At 33.7% G+C, this 9,396-nt stretch overlaps 1 long non-coding RNA gene across 1 annotated transcript; it reads left to right on the top strand.

Moving 5' to 3' along the window:
• Nucleotides 1-6,472: 6,472 nt before the first annotated feature.
• On the top strand, nt 6,473-9,176 carry LOC147381094 (uncharacterized). Its single transcript, XR_015174778.1, has 2 exons — nt 6,473-6,673; nt 8,655-9,176. It is a non-coding gene; the product is annotated as an uncharacterized LOC147381094 (long non-coding RNA).
• The last annotated feature ends 220 nt before the right edge of the window (nt 9,177-9,396 follow it).

The following is a 9,396-nucleotide window of genomic DNA, read 5'->3' as shown; positions in this document are numbered from 1 at the left end:
ATATTCTGGCCACTCCGTGTTAATCAATCTCGAAAACATTGAATAACCGGAATCACTGTGCCAATTAAGAAACTCATGATCCATCCAATCCTCTCCATTAAAATGGGTTGGAAGCTCACCACCTTCTTGGTTTTCCATAGATGTATATATGGAGCACGAATATGGAAGAAAGGGAAGAAAATATAAAGAAGGATTGGGGACTCCAAGGAGAAAAGGATGGTTTAGTTGAGATGGAGAGGCATGTTTTATAAAAGCCTACTGACCACCTCAATTTATAAAAGAAAGAGGAATCTTATTTCCAAAAAGATGACAACTGCCTTTTCATGTCTTTTTACCGGAAGTTGGTCATGCAATAAATTGTATTATTAGCTACTAAATGTATTATTAAATTAGTGTACTTAAGAATTAAGTTTATTGCTCCACAATTCCAAAAGAGTCATAATTTTCTGACTCGAAAGTTTTCACTCGGTCTGAACGTGGCTGATGTGGCAGAGGCACAGATCAACGGTTTTATTATCTTTTGTCTTCATCTCTTCAATTTTTTTGTCTGTCCTCTACTCCCACTCCCTTCCTCCCTTTTTTCAATAATACCCCTCTAATTACTATTTCTCCGTTTTACCCCTTTAATCACAAATAATTTTTAATAATGCCCCTCAAATTGCCGAACTCTAGTATATACAATAAAACACAACATCGGGTCACGCCATAGCTGTAGTTATGGGGATAAATCTCCCACCGGGGTGGGGTCCACATTAAGCCTACAACTCAGGCGGGTTGGGGATTAACCTACGCCCAACTCAAACTTGACAAACACCAACCCACGCCCTTGCCCAACCTAACCTTAGGCATGAAATGCTCAACCCGAACCCTAACCAAGTCGGTTGGTTGGGTTAATGCACACCTCATTAATACTAGGTAATTTAGTATTGGTAAGGGCTTATATAAAGATAAGCGGCGTGTAATCGAACTAAAAATTTACAATTATTTTCCCAAAAAGGTGTTTCGAAATGTTATATACTTGAAATTATAAGCAGATTTAATGAGTGAAGAAAATTAATAAGCTTAACTAAGATAATTTTTTTAATAAATAATCGCAATTTTCAAAAAAATAAAAACATTTAAAGGTGTAATATAATCAGTGTATAATAATATAGAATTACACTTAAAACAAAGCATTTCTAACAAAGCAATTATTTATCTAATGAAAATATTCACACATTAATTTTGATATATAGATAAACAAAAGCATATATATATATTTGAATATGGATTTTTTATTTTTTATTTTTTTACTAAGCAAGCAAGAGAATATATATGAAAAGTTTGTACAAAGGACTGACCCTAATAGATTACAAAACAAACTTGGGGAACAACAAGCTTATCTCCGGCATAAGTATTTTCTGCAATTAGAGGTAAATCAGTTGACGAGGGTTCGTTTTCCTATTTATTCCAATGTCTTCTAGCTTCCTAATTGCATCATCTGAAGAAGGTAGATTGAAAGCTAGATGTTTTTCCAATTCCCTTAACCATTTCAGATTGTTGTTTATAACTCCTAAGGCCAAGGGCTTCTTGTTATCAAAGATGCATCTGTTTCTACCTCTCCTTCCTCTACAACTGTATTGTCAAGGTATGTTCCCTTTCTCTCATTTCGTGTTTGAAAATCCTATATTTTTATACGAATCCTAAAATCTTATATTTTTCAACTAGAAAATGAATGATTGTTTATTGTTTGAGTATTTCCATGTTGAAATATAATTTCTCAATTATGAATTCAATTTGAAAAACTATACTTTTGGGGTATTTGATTTGTTAGAAATCGATATAAAATGTGTAAATGGTTTCACTATGCATAACTTGTTTTGTTTTTCGGTTAACAATTTATTAGAATTACAAAAAGGTAATATTGTCAAAATGCCATTATGTTTTAAAATTCTATTTGTAATCAGAAGCTTTTAAAAATGATAAACAAACAACTTTTTCATAATAAGATTTCAGATTTCAGATTTCAGAAAACAGACTTCAGAAGTGTTACCAAACATACCCTTAATCAATTCAATTCTACTAGCATAAGAAAAAAGATTTCTCTTTTAACATTCAAGCCTTTTAAGAATTTTTTCAATCAACGAATGACACTTGAATATCGATAACCGTGATGAAAATAGAAGAAGCCCCAAATATCTAATAGGCAAAGAAACTTCATGGAAAGAAAGAGAGAGAGAGAGAGAATTTTTTTTTTTTATGTTTTTTAATTTTGTTGAGATCTAAGTTTTGCTTAAATTCTTCTTTTAAATTATTTGTTTTATTTTTGGTTAAAATTTTTTTAAATTGATTAAACATTTTGTTAAAATGTTGGTTTGATCGATTAAAATTTTCGTTTTAAAATTGTGATGGTTGATGATTTTTAATTTGTTGGTTGATTGAGGTTTTTTTTTTTGTTTTTTTTTTTTTTAAATATTTGCATTTGGATTTAAAATTAAGGCATCGATGTCTTAATTATTGAATTAAAGTTTTAATGTTTTGAATGAAGGTTTAAATGTATTGAAATGAAATTTAAGTGTTTCAATTTTCGATACCTTAAATTGAGTGGATTTTGCTGCTCAGCTTAATTTCATTATTTGATGGGATGGATGAGCGATATTTTATGTGGTAAATTTCTTTATTTCATGTGCAAATTTGTAATTTCTTTTGAAATTTTTTGATTTATCTAATTGTGGGATTTGTAAATTTTCTTGATGTTTATGAATATTGTCAGAAGTTTATTTTTAGTCATGTTTTCCTAGGAATCGAGGTCTCTAAGTAAAAGTCAATATCAAAGGATATTTTTGTAATTTTTGCAATTCTTCGTAAAATTTTCCGTTTTCATCAATTTTAGTCTTATTAAATTCAAAATCATATTCCAAGCACAACATTGGTACTTTCGAGACATTTTAGAGGTGTGAGACCCACATGGAGGTATTTTTGTCATTTTGTCAATTTTTTGTATTTTAGTAAGTGGCTTCTTTTAGTTTCAATGTGATTGTTTCTAAGTTTCGAGGACATATTTTTCTAGTATTACGAGGTCTCTACGTCATCAAAAGATGTGGCGAATCTAAGTGAATGTACTTGCTACGTTGAATGTATATGTTTGACGATCATAAACGTGTATAATTTCTATGTCAAGTATGTTAAGTAAGAGAGATGAAATCAAAAGGACTAAGGAAGAAACAAAATGAATTGGAAGAAATCAGGAGAGGACTTTTCACAAGCTTTTGACTTTTTCGTATATTCTGTGCTCATCATTAGGAATCCACAACAAATAGAAGATGGTTTGTCAAATCTGAAGGATGCAAAATGGGTTTCTACAAGACTCACTTGAGAGAGTCCCCCATTAGAGATTTTCTAGCCATTAGAGGAAGAGAGTGGACATAAAAAAAAAACATCTTCGAAGATGACTTCCTAAACACTGCAAAGTTTGTGAGAGCATCCGCCACAGTGTTTAGTTGGCAACATGCACGTCCCCATATAGTCGACGTCTTGCATGGTATAGGCGCCTTTTTCTAGCCAAGCTTAATGTAGGATGTCTTTTATAAATTTGAATCACATTATATGGTTAAACACAACCAACAATATAATAATAATAATAAGCAATTGTAGTACATCTCAAAATCTTCAATCGTACTACTCTGAATCTAGTTACAGTACTCAATAAAACTTAGCTTGGGGATTCTTTGGCTAATCGAAGCAGTTCTTAGGCTAACCCAGGAAACCTTTGACTAACAAGCTAATTACTCTTGTTATTTTAGCAAAAATCATTTTCATAACTAAAGAAAACCATATTTCCCTTCACATAAATTAAAATACCTCAAGAAAAATAGTCAATTTATGTCAATACATTAAATTAGGTTAAATATGACAGATAACCATGAAGATATTGATAATTGGAGCATAGAGGTCAAGTCATGCTTGCTGGGCTTAGAATTCACCTAGATTTCTAGTTTAATAAAACAACCAAGACTTCCTCTTGAAGAAGTACAAACTTCAATGGAAAAAATGATTTCAATACACTAAGATGTTTTAATGCATCATTTGGGAAGCCCAGAAAATGAAACAAATCAGTATTATTTTGGGCATAGAAGTTTAGAGAAAATGCTCACTCTTTCTTGTTACCAATCTCTTATGGTAGTCTCATACACTACGTCATATTGCATTTCTCGCGACGCCAAAATTCGCTAAAAACGATTGCTAAAGGCTGTCGTTAATTGCGACAGTTTTCAGCAGTCGTTTAACCGTCGTTTCTACCGCTTCAAGTAAAACTTGGGGTGCCAATAGCCATTCTCTAAAAAAAATTTCCTTCGTCCCCACAGAGAAAAACGAATTTCTCTCTCTCTCTCTCTCTCTCTCTCTCTCTCTCTCTTCGATCAGGTTTCACTCTCAGATTCTTTTGTATTCATCTCTCCTTAGATAAACAAACTTGCGCTCACTCTTGACTCGATCTATTCAAGTTAGATCCATAGCGCTGTTCGTCAGGTTTGTTTTTTTTTTTTCCGCTCTTGAACTGTTCTAGGATTTGAGCTCTCAGTCCCACAGTAGTCTTCAATTTAATTATTTTTCTTAGGGTTTATTACAGATTAGGGTTTATTAGTCTGATCGGTTGTTCTTGATTCATCAGGCGACCATGATCTGTATCGATAACTCCGAATGGAGGAGGAACAGAGATTATCCTCCCACGCGATTCCAAGCTCAATCTGACGCTGTTAATCTCATCTGTGGAGCAAAAACACAGGTTACTTTTTTTTTCCCCAAAATTCTGTTATTAAGTTTATTTCTAGGGTTTTTTTTCGAGGTGATCTCTATTATATGTTATTTTGATCTCTTACAACCTATGAATGTGCGGAATTTGTGCTGTAATTACGTTGAATCTGTTTAGTTTTCTTTTTTCATGACTTGAGATTGTGAAATTTATTGATGTTGGTTATGCAGTCTAATCCGGAGAACACAGTGGGAGTTCTAACGATGGCTGGCAATAATTCGTGTTTTGGTCACTCCTACAAGTGATCTTGGCAAGATCCTGGCCTGCATGCATGGTGAGTTTTTTCTTTCTCCATGGAGTCTCAGTATTTGGTTTGATTCTTGAGTTTTAAGTCCGTATATGTATATGTGCAATGCCAAAGGTTCAACATGCTGGTTTGGTAATATCTAAATTGGCAATTGGCACCAAGGTTTAAAATTTCATGTTGAGGCCATGTTTCGATCAAGGGAAAAATCACTATTGTTTTGACCGAAACATTTTGAAGCATTCCAATTCATTCGTAGAATAGTTAATGTTTCAGGATCAATGCTTTATATCAGTCTCAGCTGACACTGATTATTTTGAACAATGATTGGCACATCTAGACATTAACTTAAGAGTGATTGTTACTTTGATAGGTAACATTGACAATAACTTGCTGGTATGTAACCTCTCACTACCCTTACACAAGACAATAACTTGTCCCCATTCATTTTTCCTATATATGTCCTCCTTACCTTACATTCTTAAACTGTTATGAATCTTTATTACTACATGTTTAAGGACTATCAGAATTCATAAGTAAAAGAATATATATATATATATATATATATATTCGTTTAACTAGCAATCAATGTAAGTATAAGTACAAGCTATGCAAACTCAGACCGTCATATCAACAATAATCGGAGAGTAAAACTCTTCAGTGTTGTCAATAATGAAGACCTATTCTAAAATTTGAGGACAGGTCAGTCAGCAATAATTGGAGAGTAAAACTCTGCCACGTCAGTGAGCTTTTAAGTTATAGCAGATATATGAGAAGGGAGAGATGGAAATATACATTTCTTGAGATAAAATGATTGTTTCCCCTTCTTTGCCGCTTCTCGCTCTTTCTTCTTATGCTCAGTCAAAATCTCTGTTTCAACACGTTTTGTTGACCCTTCCCTTAGTTGTTTGTCCTGAAGATGTATATGCACTTCAAACTTCATACAATAACACATGAAGATAGACATGAAAGTTGACATAGTTGTAACTACATTTTTAGGTAATTTGTGTAAAAATAGTAACTTTTGGCAAACAATCAGAAAATTTGAACTTGGGATATTTCTAACTACATTTCTAGATAATTTGTGTCTAGTTTTCCATTCTGTTTAATGGGTAGAATAAGATTTTTTTAGAACTTACCTGAGATTGCAGATTTCGAAGCTGGACCTTCCAACAACAACAACCACCCATTGCTACATAAACCCCCATCTTTAGAAACTTCTGCAAATCCTTTGAGGTTGGTATCTATTTCTTCACCATTCTACTCTATGAGTCCTTCCTCTTGTCTCTTCTTTTCCTTCTCTTTTTTTTTTTTCCCCCTCAATTTGTAAATTCAATTAACCATGAAAGAAAGAGGAAAAAAAAAGCGAGAGATCAAGTCCACCAACCTAAAGAACAGCAAGAAGAACAACAGGAGCACAACTACCGGTAGGATTTTGATATTTCCTAGCAGATAATTTGAATGGAGCTAGTGTTCTCGGTAGGATTGTAAGGGTCGATCATGTTAGTAACTACAAAAAGAAAGAAGAGGAGGATGAAGAGAAAGAGCAGCAGAAAAGGGAGGCACGGGGTGTATGTTGAGCTTTCCAAAAAGGTGAATGTAACCGTGGCGCTGCATGCAAATTTTTGCACAATGAACAAGTAAGATTTTATCATGCCACTATATATAGATTATAGATGATCTCCTCTGTCAACTGAAATGAACTAGAGTACCGCACATGACTTTTTATTAGTTAGCAGTCCCTTGCACCATGGATATTGATCAATACAAGTTTGAGAATTGAGTGTATGCCCTCTCTAGAATAATACGTCGTTAAGATGACTGGGCATCTAACCTTCATCCATGACCAGTTATCCCATTCACAAGACATAGACGCAGAGGAATTAAAGTCAATGTTCTTAAAGGCATTGCAAAATTGACTTGCTGTGTTTTAGAGTGCTGGAAGTGACTCATTCCAATGTTATAAATATTAACTGGCAATTTTAGTTTCTGTTTGTCAAGGTACTATAGTTTAACAAAGATTGGCAACTTTATATGGAATCAAAACAGAGCAATTCTTCTTGTAAACAGATCTTGGTGGCCATCCGTTTATAATTCAAAGTCCGATGAGTAAATGTTCACTGAGTAATGAGTAATGGTAGGTTACGTTTGACAATTAACCGTGTACTGTTGAAATAGGTTATGTGAACTTGTATTCTTTGCATCACACGTGGTTATTGCATATGGTAGGTTACTGTCAATGTGTTCCCTGGAGTCATGACAGCAATGTAACACCACCACAAAAGCATAATTATATTAAATGTTTATGTTTCCTTCTTTAATCCTTTCTTCCTACAAGTTGATGCATTATTTTATTTTTTGGTTACTTATGTTCATATGTTCTTATTTTATTTTACAGACAGAAATGCCAAGATTCTTTGTTGTCCCAAACGGCATGGAGAAGATCATTGGATATCTTAAGACCAGATACAACAACAAGCCAATGTTTGTGACTGAAAATGGTGAGTAAATCAAAGATGGATATCTCATCACACACTACAAAGCATAATTAACAGCTGTGTTGTTTTTACTTTTATTTATGTACTTATGAAATGTGGTAGTTGTTGGATTTTTGTGAACTTGTTTTGTGTACCATTCACTTTTTTTTAGTTTGCTTGTTATCTCCATTGACACACAAGATTCAAGGATTTTCTAGCAAGATGATTCTTTACCTCCTCTTGGGAAGAGATACTTAGAAGGATATAGGCTATCTTTATCTTAATCTCAGAATTGTTCATTAACAAGGGGAGCCCTCTTTGTATACTACTTTTTTTCATTTCTTAATATATTCACAGGATAACCTGGGAAGAACTTCTTTGGTAGGAGTTTTCTTTAAAAATCACAGAATTGTTCTGTTTAAAATAGGAATTTTGTTTTTTTGTTTTTTTTTTTTAAGTTTGTTTTTATGATGTATGCTGCAGAACTTTGCAAAAGCCTTATTAAAAAAACTCTAAAAGTGTGAAATTAATCCATATAAGATGCTAAAATGAAAATAACCTTTGCTTTATTTAATACATAATTCAATAGCAAAGTAGATTATATAAAGGGCTTAGACAACATGCCTTTCCAAGTCCAGGGGGCATCCTTGAGATCACAAGTGTCTGGTTTTGGATCTAAAATGTCGTTGCTTTTACAGTTGCCTGAAGACGCGCTAGTACGATCTGGTAGATGCCAGTGAGTGCTAGCCATACCGCTCTGGCTCACCAGCAACATCAGCATTCCTATCCATCAAATCATAAAATCAGAATTAATTTTTAAAAAAAATTAGTTCAGACCGAATCCAACGTGTCCAATTAGATTTTTTTTTTTCCTTTGATGGACGAGCAAGGTGTCAATTCACGATAAGCCTAAGCCTTGGAATAAACATGTTCCTTATCCGTTGTAATTTGAAAGGTGTTCCATATCTTTTGCTTCATAGAATCACACAAAATACATTTCTAACTACAAGGAATTCTGTTTCTTTATGCGATCAAAAGAGGAAATAACCAACTTTTAACATTTTTTTATTGTAATATAATTGTGCTTGCTTACTTCTATGCCATTTATGATCTTTAGATGAGGTTTTTCATTGTGGATTGACAGGTCAATATGGGAACCAAATGTAAAGCCATCGTTGTCTTTTGTTTCTTTTCGTCCATCTTGTTTTCTTCAGTCTTTCCTGCACCCAATGCTGGGTTGGTTAGAATCAGACTGAAGAAGAGGCCATTGGATCCAAACAATCGGCTTGTTGCAAGACTTGAACCCAAGGAAGGAGAGGAGTTGCGAGGTTCTATTCGAAAGTATCTTCATAGTAATCTTAGGGGCTCCAAGGGCACTGATATCGTAGCATTGAAGAACTACATGGATACTCAATATTTTGGCGACATTGGTATCGGTACTCCCCCTCAATATCATGATGTATGTGATGCCCTTAAATTCTGTCACTCTAGTACTTCAGATTTGCTATTCTTGCTTAATGAAACTTACTTTTTAGTGAATCGATGAGAGTAATAACCAATTAGCTATGGTTTGAAGCTCTTGTGATTCATTGTGCTCTGATATTAGCCTTTGGGCCAACACATCCTTGACTACAAAACCAGAATGATCATTGTTTAATTATTTCAATTTATTTTTACTTTTATCTTTTGTTTATTTTAGTTAGATTTATGAAAGTTGAAGACGAGGGGCATTTGGGTCTTTTTATATTGTTTGTTGGGGTCTAGTTTATCAATGTCAAAACATAGGGGTATCTTCAATATTCAGCAACATGCGAAGGGTGGTAGGTGATAATTTTCTTTTTTTGAAAAAATATACCCTATAGCGACGGTCGCAGACTGTCGCTATA

Source organism: Akebia trifoliata, unplaced genomic scaffold, assembly GCF_017979445.1.
Source record: "Akebia trifoliata isolate Shusen 1 unplaced genomic scaffold, ASM1797944v1 Contig00760, whole genome shotgun sequence".
Classification (NCBI taxonomy): Eukaryota; Viridiplantae; Streptophyta; class Magnoliopsida; order Ranunculales; family Lardizabalaceae; genus Akebia; species Akebia trifoliata.
Note: the sequence above shows the minus strand (reverse complement) of the source record. Positions and strands in the feature narration are given on the sequence as shown.